Source organism: Phocoena phocoena, chromosome 16, assembly GCF_963924675.1.
Source record: "Phocoena phocoena chromosome 16, mPhoPho1.1, whole genome shotgun sequence".
In the NCBI taxonomy this organism is placed as follows: Eukaryota; Metazoa; Chordata; class Mammalia; order Artiodactyla; family Phocoenidae; genus Phocoena; species Phocoena phocoena.
In genome coordinates this window covers 27,099,520-27,109,369 of record NC_089234.1, presented here as the reverse complement: position 1 = coordinate 27,109,369, position 9,850 = coordinate 27,099,520, and positions in this window count along the sequence as shown.

Here is a 9,850-nt window from a genome sequence, read left to right as displayed (position 1 = left end):
AGGAGAGACGTGGGAAATGAGCAGATACAAAGAAAACCATTCTGATGCTAACAAAGCCTCTGGACCCACACACAACTTCAGGCCTCCAGAAGCTTCCTGGGGTTTTTGTTTATACCCCATTCTGGTTCCAGAGAGCATTTAAGGTAGTTTTCTTCAACCTCTGCTTTATCTCCATCCCCTGGTCTATTTCCCTCCACTCACCCTCTTAGCCCCCCAGGCCCTGATCCCTGCAGTCTGCTCAGAGGGCCTACGTGCTCTGCCAGGATTACTCTCTCTGCACAGCCCTTCCAACTCCCCCTCTTTTCTGAAATGCAAATTTTGACCCCTCCAAGAAGCCTCCTTCCACTATACAGAGGAGAAGGAGTTACTTGCCTTGCCATGCAAGACCCGCTTGCTTTCCCTAGCTAAACCACTTATCATACCAACTCGTCTGCTGGCAGGTACTTTTTCATTTTATTCTGGCATTCGCTCAACATTTGTCTGTGTGTTCAGTGACGCTGTCTGTCTGACTCATTAATGCTGTGGTCTGCAATGGAGATGATGATGTGTCCTCACTTCCCTTGAAAGGGTAGAAAATTCTTCATCCTGGATTTCACTGACTAGATGAAGAACATATTGCTATTTCTAGGTAGATTTCTTGGATTTAGCTTTAGATTTGGAAACATATATAAGCTTCTCAGACCCTTTCAGCCTTCAGCGGCTGATGATGACTTGTGTTCCAGTAGCTGTCCTCAGATGAAGAACTGTCCCCACACTGTAGTGGCACCTCTGTGGAGAAAATCACTTCTCTGTTTAATCACTTCCATGCCTCAGATGGACAAACTGAGGCATAACCTTGGCAAACTACTTTCTCAAGACAAATCAAGAGGAGATGATAGGAAGTTGCAATTGCATGCTAGTTAACTTTTATGATTTTGACTCAGGGCATCAAGTTTTTCCCACCAACCCCCAGGGTGAAAGGCCAGGCATCAAAGCCTTTTCCCATTTCTCCAAGTTCCACGGGTTTATCCTCTCTGCTACCCTTTGCTTCTCTGGCTCTCAATACACTTGCTAATGTTCAGAAAGAATTAAGTAAAAAACCTGCCAGAGAGGAGGAAAAAGTCCAAACTATCACAGATGGTCGACTCGCAAATTTAATTTAAAATCATTCTTTATTATCCAAAATATTAAAATTAAAGCTATAATGCCCAAAGGAAAACACAGATTAAAACCCCCTATGTTTCACAGCCTCTTCCTCAGGGGGTCCCCAAAACACTGAGTAAGAATGCTTTGAAAAGAAAGCAGGCATGCAGGAGCAAAGAGCCAGCTGTAGATCATTGAGCCAAACTCTCAATGAGTGACCCAATCAGCTTCCCTTAAAGCCAAACACCAACTGTTTCATATGCAATTAATGATTGCCCTGGCAAATGAAAGTGCATCAAGTCATCACAGGCATCATTGAATGAGAAGACACACAGCAGTCACAGGTAGCTCATCCCTGGCATCCACATAATGATATTACCAGGCTAATCTAGGCTCAGAGATTTAATTCTGCAAAACACCATGCACTAAATATTTATATTCATAAAAGGGCTAAGGGGGGGAAAAAGCCCATGTGCTCCCTCTAGGCTCCCCATTTGTCTAGAATAGGCTGCTGGCTCATTTGCTGGGGTGTATGGTTGGGGTCAAGGGCATCAGTCATGTGTCAGTAGAATTCCAGTGTTTCTGGCCCCAACTTCACCCTTCGAAAAGGTTCATTGCTGGATTGGGTATTTAGAGGTACCCAAGAGAAGGCAAAGCAGAAAAGGAGGCCCCCTCATATATCAGCTGAAAAAGGGGCAGTAGAATGGATGAGAACGTCTGTTCTCCTTTCTCTGGTGCAAAAAAAAAAAAAAAAAAAAAAAATGTCCAGAGAAAGACCAGAGACTGTTAGACTCATTCCTTACAAATTTCAAAATTTCAATTGCAGATATAGTTCCAATTTTTGGTACTACCACACTTGAACTGTAAAACTGAAGAAGAGAGTCTTTCCAAATAGTCATAAATAAACCAATGCTGATGGAAAGAACAAGTGTTTTCTTTGGCTTTTTGGATTTGTCTCCATTTCCTCTGCTGGAGCCTAATTCTGAACTATGGCCCTTATTCAAATGTTCTTTGCAGTGCGCTCCTGGGCCTGACACCTCCAGCATACAAGGCACAGGACCTAACTTGGCTTGGCCTCAGGGGTTGCCAGGATCATTTCTGGGTCCATCCTGGAGACTCTTCCTCTCCTCTCCCCACTCCCATCTCAAACCCAATTCTTTTTTTTTTTTTAATTGAAATACAGTTGATTTACAATGTTGTGTTAATTACTGCTGTACAGCAAAGTGACTCAGTTATACATATATATATTCTTTGCTATATTCTTTTCCATTATGGTTTATCACAGGTTATTGAATATAGTTCCTGACATTGTTGTTTAGCCATTCTATATATACCATCTGCTAATCCCAGACTCCCACTCCATCCCTCTCCCACCCCTCTTCCCCTTGGCAACCACCAGTCTGTTCTCAATGTCCGTGATTCTGTTTCGGTTTCACAGATAGGTTCATTTCTGTCACGTTTTAGATTCCACATATAAGTGATATCATATGGTATTTGTCTTTTTCTGACTTACTTCACTTAGTATGATAATCTCTAGTTGCATCCATATTGCTGCAAATGGCACTATTTTGTTCTTTTTTATGGCTGAGTAGTATTCCATGGTATATATGTACCACATCTTCTTTATCCGTTCATCTGTTGATGGACATTTAGGTTGTTTCCATGTCTTGGCTCTCGTGAATAGTGCTGCTATGAACATAGGGATGCATGTATCTTTTTGAATTATAGTTTTGTCTGGATGTATGCCCAGAATTGGGATTGCTGGATCATATGGTAATTTTATTTTTAGTTTTCTGAGGAAACTCCATACTGTTTTCCACAGTGGCTGCATCAACTTACATTCCCACCAAGAGTGTAGGAGGGTTCCTTTTTCTCCACACCCTCTTTAGCACTTGTTATTTGTAGACTTTTTAATGACGGTCATTCTGACCTGTGTGAGGTGGTACTTCATTGTAGTTTTGATTTGCATTTCTCTAATAATTAGCAACGTTGAGCATCTTTTCATGTGCCTATTGGCCATCTATATTTCTTCTTTGGAGAAATGTCTCTTTAGGTCTTCTGCCCATTTTTCGATTGTGTTGTTTGCTTTTTTGTTGTTGAGTTCAAACCCAGTGCTTTTAATCCAGCCCCCTCTGCCCTTCTTTCTCCTTGGCAGAAAATGCAGATGATGGAGCCTGTCGGTTCCCTGTGCACACCATGACTTGGAGCCTTCAGCAACTTTTCCAGTGCTCTGCATATTATAATGGAGATGAGATCAGCTAATAAAAATGACTTTGGTTACAATCCAAAAAGATTAACCAGCCTTAAGTGTCTCACGGCTATGCATTACACTTTTCAATTTTCCTACAATTAAGCTAACGACAAATACTATTGACAAATAAACTGCCAGATCTGCTAGCTGAAGCCCTGCCATGGCAAGAGTGTGTTGTTCTGCTGCTGAGTGATTGTCTAGCCATTGCCTGCTTGTAAGGTCCAGCCTGTGAGTTCTAACACGCTGGGGCACTGGCACTCTGGCTGCCTGGCTGAAGGGGCTACGAGGAATGGTTGTTGGCTTTGCTTTTAAAATATAATTTTTAAAAAGGTGATAGGGCTTCCCTGGTGGCGCAGTGGTTGAGAGTCCGCCTGCCGATGCAGGGGACACGGGTTCGTGTCCCGGTCTGGGAAGATCCCACTTGCCGTGGAGCGGCTGGGCCCGTGAGCCATGGCTGCTGAGCCTGCGCGTCCGGAGCCTGTGCTCCGCAACGGGAGAGGCCACGGCAGTGAGAGGCCTGCATACCGCAAAAAAAAAAAAAAAAAAAAAAGGTGAAAATTCTGACTCTTGCCCTCCTGCCACCTCTGAAGAATATTCCTGGTTTCCACTGATTTGTCGACCTCCTGCTAGAGAAAATCCAAGGTGAGGAGACCTATATTTTCGTGAGGCACAACTACAACTACAACTCATTAACTAATTTGGAGTCACAAATCCAGGGCCCAATATAACTAGACCTAGCACTAATAAAATCTGGGGATGTGCCCAAGTGTCTCAGTGAAAAACCCCTCCCACACAGATGCTGCTAGAGGTCTATGGAGGTCAGACTTCACCCTGCCTGACTGCCCTGGCGTTGGGAAGAATAGAAAGCTGCAAGATGTTTTGGATCCTGTCTATAAAGCTAAGGTCCAATTACTTCTCCAGATATTTCTATTACGCAGTGTTGGAGAAGAAGACAGCAGGAGAAAGGGCTAGGAGAGGAGAACTACAAAGGGAATAAAGATTATTGTTACCATTTAATGAGAGTTTACCATGTGCCAAGCACTGTGGTAAGTGCTTTCACTCAGTAATTTACTTAATCCTCATAATAATCTTATGAAGTAGACCTGCATTTTACAGCTGAAGAAACCAAGGCTTGGAGAAGTTAAATAGCAGTTCCAAGAATTGCACGCAAGTTTTGGTTGCAGAGCCTGTGCTCTTTACCACAAAACCAGTGAAAACTGCCAAATGATTATAAGTATAGAAAGTATCTTTCTATAACAGAATCTAAATTCTGATCTAGGGATTTCCCTGGTGGACCAGTGGTTAGGATTCTGTGCTTCCACTGCAGGGGGCATGGATTTGTCCCCTGGTTGAGGAACTAAGATCCCACATGCCACGCAGTGCGGCTAAAAAATTAAAAAAAAAAAAAAAAAAAAAAGTTAAATAAATAAATAAATTCTGATCTAGGTTAGAAACAGGACATCTAGCCTCAGTCATGCTCACTTTGATACAATGTTTAATCTTCATCAAAATCAAGAAATATCTGACAAGAACCTAAGCTCCAGGGCCAAATGGGAGAGTAAGAGAGTGTTGTTTCTCCAATTATGAGAAACAGAGGACAGTCTTTAAATCATTGGAGAAGCTTGTTAAAAATGCATTTAAAAATGTTAAATTCATGGACCCCACGCAATCTTCTTGATCAAAATCTCTGAGTAGGAGGCTCATGAGTCTACTGTTTAACAAGCTCTCCAGATGACTATGCATCCCCAAAAGGAAAACTGAAACCATGCACCTCAGATTGGGACTTGAATCCACGTGTCAGGACTTGAAACTGGCCAAAACCCACAGTCTTCCAACTGAGATCACACACCTGGTTTCAGGACTTAATGAAGCTCAGGTTCTCGATGTCTCATTGCAGAAAGAATTCAGTGAGCGACAAAGTGATAGGTAAGTAGTGGATTTATTTAGAGAGAAACACGCTCCACTGAGTGTGGGCCATCTCAGAAGGTGAGAAAGGCACCAGGGTATGGGGTTGTCAGTTTTCATACGAGTGGGTAATTTCATAGGCTAATGAGTGGGAGGAGTATTCCAGGTATTTCAGGAAGGGGTGAGGATTTCCAGGAATTGGGCCACTTCCCAATTTTTGATCCTTCTGGTCGGTCTTGGAACTGTCAGGGTGCCTGTGGGTGTGTCATTTAGCTTGCTGATGTGAGTGTATACTGAGGTTCAAGGTCTAGTGGAAGTCGACTTGTCCACCATCTTGGACCCATTTGGTTCTAATCAGTTTATGTCATGTACTCGGCTATGTCATTCTTTCAAAGGTTGTGCCCTGCCCCTTTCCCTCCTGTTTCAAAACCATTGACATGAACTATGAACACTGCCCTCAAATAGTTTCTAATCAAACCCAAGTCCCCTGCCCTGGCATCCAGGCCACTAATCTGACCCTAGGCAGCCCTCACCTCCTTCACTGTCCCCCTCCCTTCAGTCTTTCATATATACCAACTGCATTTCTTCCTCCTGTCTGTCTTTGTTCTGTTTCACGCTGGTCCCCTCACCTGTGCTCGCCCCTCAATCTGTGTTTGGGTTTTATACACCGTGGCCTGCTATGACCTCTTTTTCTCTCTTCTCTACCTTTTTAAAATGTAATTTTTATTTAAGTATAGCATACATACAGAAAAGTACACAGATTAATAAGGTTACAGCTCAATGAATTTTTTCAAAGTGTATATACCCATGTAGCCAGCATGAAGTCTCTCTCTTTTTTTAAAACACAAATTTGACTCTAAATAGCACTGAAGAGTAATTTAAGTCTTTAGTCTCTTAAAGGGGCAGCAAGAAAGGGAAATTCCACCGTACATCACTCTTTAAAGACCTCTCCTTATAGAAGCTTCTCCCCACCGAAATCTCTCTCCCTTCTTCCCTTCCTTTTTTTCCTTTCACACGTATTTATTAGGCACCTACCGTATTATGTGCTGGGTTGATAATGATGAACAAGATATACCTGGGTCCTGCTTTCATGACACTTACAGTCTCATGAGGGAAACAAATGAAACACAGGAAGGAAACAATAATTATAAATAGTGACAGTTGCTCTGAAGAGATTAACTGGATGCTCTGATGCCTGGAGCGTGAGGAGGTGAGGGGAGAGTCTGAATAGCAAGGGCAAAGGCCCTGAGGTGGGTGGGACACACCTTGGCTCAAAGCAGGAATTCTTTCCTTTCTCCTCTGACTTTGGTGGCCTCTCTTCAGCCCTCTCCTCCCATCTTCACAACCTCTTCTTTTCCACCAGAAGTTTTCTACCTTGTCTGCCTCTTTTTATAGGAACAATTCACCATTTTCTCTCTTACAGCATAATAAAGGTTCATCAACACAAACCCTGACTGTTTAGTGAGTTAGGGAAGGGGGAAGAATGTGAACTTGCACTTTCTTTTTTTTGGTTGCATTGGGTCTTCGTTGCTGCACGCAGGCTTTCTCCAGTTGCAGCAAGTGGGGGCTGCTCTTTGTTGCGGTGCGCAAGCTTCTCATTGTGGTGGCTTCTCTTGTTGTGGAACACGGGCTCTAGGCAAGCAGGCTTCAGTAGTTGCAGCACACAGCCTCAGTAGTTGTGGCACACGTGCCCTAGAGTTCACGGGCTTAGTTGCTCCGTGGCATGGGGGATCTTCCTGGACCAGGGATCCAAACCGTGTCCCTCCATTGACAGGCGGATTTTTAACCACTGCGCCACAAGGTAAGTCCCCGAACTTGCACTTTAATTTCTTTGTTTCTTCCTTTGTTTCTTTCCCTGCTTCCGTCCTTCCTTCTGAAACCGTGCACCTTAGATTGGGACTTGAACCCACGTGCCAGGACTTGAACCCAGCCAAAACTCAGATTGGGACTTGAACCCATGCGGCTGGGACTCGAACCTGGCCAAAACCCAGTCTTCCAACTGAGATCACACACCTGGTTTCAGGACTTAATGAAGCTCAGGTTCTTGATGTCTCATTGCAGAAAGAACTCAGTGAGAGACAAAGTGATAGGTAAGAAGTGGATTTATTTAGAGAGAAACACGCTGCACTTAGTGTAGGCCATCTCAGAAGGTAAGGCACCAGGGTATGGGGTTGTCAGTTTTTATAGGAGTGGGTAATTTCATAGGCTAATGAGTGGGAAGAGTATTCCAGCTATTTCAGGAAGGGGTGGGGATTTCCAGGAATTGGGCCACTTCACACGTTTTGATCCTTCTGGTCGGTCTTGGAACTGTCATGGCGCCTGTGGGTGTATCGTTTAGCTTGCTGATGTGAGTGTATACTGAGGTTCAAGGTCTAGTGGAAGTCGACATGTCCACCATGTTGGACCCATTTGGTTCTAATCAGTTTATGTCATGTCCTCAGGCTATGTCATTCTTTCAAAGGTTGTGCCCTGCCTCCTTCCCTCCTGTTTCACTTCCTCCCTCCCTCCTCTTTCATTTTCTTTCTTTCTTTCTTTCTTTCTTTCTCTTTCTCTCTCTCTTTCTTTCTTTCTTTCTTCCTTCCTTCTTTCCTTCCTTCCTTTCTTTCTCCCTTCCTCCCTTCCTCCCTCCCTCCCCCACCTTCTTTCTCTCTTTCTTCCTTTCTTCCTTTTTTATTTTTTCCCCAGAAATGTTTGAACAGGATTTATCTACCTACTCATTGGAATCAACACTCAGTCCATCCTCAATGGAGTTGTCCCTGATCTAAGTCTACAGGAAGCCTCAGAGTTGCCTCCTTTTTCTGGTTTCTCACAGTTATCACTGAGACTCACAGAGGTGTTCTGTTCAAGAACTCAGAGGTTTAGAATCAAGAGGTCTCATCAGTGGATTTAGCAGCTACACTGCTTTGTTCCCGAGCTAACACTGTTACCACCTGGCATTAAAGGGAGGGGACAGCACAGTCTGTGCCCGAAAGAGTTTGGCTGTGAGCCATTCAGATTCTCACCTACCAACAATGACTTGATATTGTTTCAAGCACAAACAGACCTGAGCACTCAAGTGTGGCCCTCTGTCATCTGGCTTTCTTCCCCTCGACATCAATGTGGGCCCTTTGTGCCCTCTGACCCTAGAGTGAGGCAGAGCAAGTCCTTCTACTAGTCTCTTCTCTCCCTTTCCACCTCCACCACACAGCCCATCCTCAGATCCTGTTTCAATACTGTCTGCCACGGTCTGGCCTCTTTTCTGAAGAACTGCCTCAGTCAGACTCCCTGACAGGTGACTGAAGTAGAGAGAATGTTGGGAGGTGAGCCCTCATAACAAAATAATTAGATCTTTCAAAAGCCCAGCTTTACAACCCTTTGTACTTTTCCAATATTATGTGATATAGCATCTAATTCTGTTAAATTCCATGTTCTAGAGAAGGTGAATTAAAACAAATTAAAAAAAAAAAATAGGGCTTCCCTGGTGGCGCAGTGGTTGAGAGTCCGCCTGCCGATGCAGGGGACACAGGTTCGTGACCCGGTCCGGGAAGATCCCACTTGCCGCGGAGCGGCTGGGCCCGTGAGCCATGGCCGCTGAGCCTGCGCGTCTGGAGCCTGTGCTCCGCGACGGGAGAGGCCACAACAGTGAGAGGCCCGTGTACTGCAAAAAACCAAAAAACAAAAACCAAAAAACAAATAAACTACTGTTCCATACTGAGATTCAAGTTAAGGCCTCAAAGCCAAATCTTGGTATATGAATCTTTTTATGTCCTCTCTCTGTCCCAGTCCTTGACAAAATTCTGTCCAGTCCTTATCATTGTCATCACCACCATCTAACATTTACTGAGTCCCTACCATGAGCTAGGGCCTGGGCAAAGTGCTTTATGTGCATCTTTTCATCCTGGTCCAGCTAAACCTGGACTGCTAAGCCTGACCCAGGACAGTGGTTCTGCAGGTCGATCTCTAGGGCTGTGCTATGAATGAGGCAGACCCTCAGGCCAGCACTGGAGCCAGCAGGGAGAACCCAGGGACTGGGGATAAAGTTTAGATATGTTGCTCTCTGACAGTTGGGACATGGTTGGGATAATTCTCTGACAGAGACTAGAGAGTAGAATTTGATCATGTGTCCATTTAATAACTAGGAGAATGATACTAGCTTAGGATAGGGGAAGTCTGAGCTCAGGGAAACCTTTTTTTTTTTTTCTGGTCTTGAAATTTTTTGCGTGTTTAATTTTTTATTTTTTGGCTGTGCTACGCATCATGCACAATCTCAGTTCCCCGACCAGGGATCGAACTCTCGCACCCTGCAGTGGAAGCGTGGAGTCTTAACCACTGGAGCACCAGGGATGTCCCCTTATTGAAGTATAATTGATTTACAATGTCATGTTAGTTTCAGGTGTAGAACACAGTGATTCAGTTTTATATATATATATATATATATATATATATATATATATATGTATACATACACATATAGGTATACACACAAACACATATATATAAAACATATATATATTCTTTTTCAGATGGTTCCCTGTGCTATGAGGTAGGTTCAGGAAAGCTTTGAGATCAGAAGTCAGTAAGGAGCCTTATGAC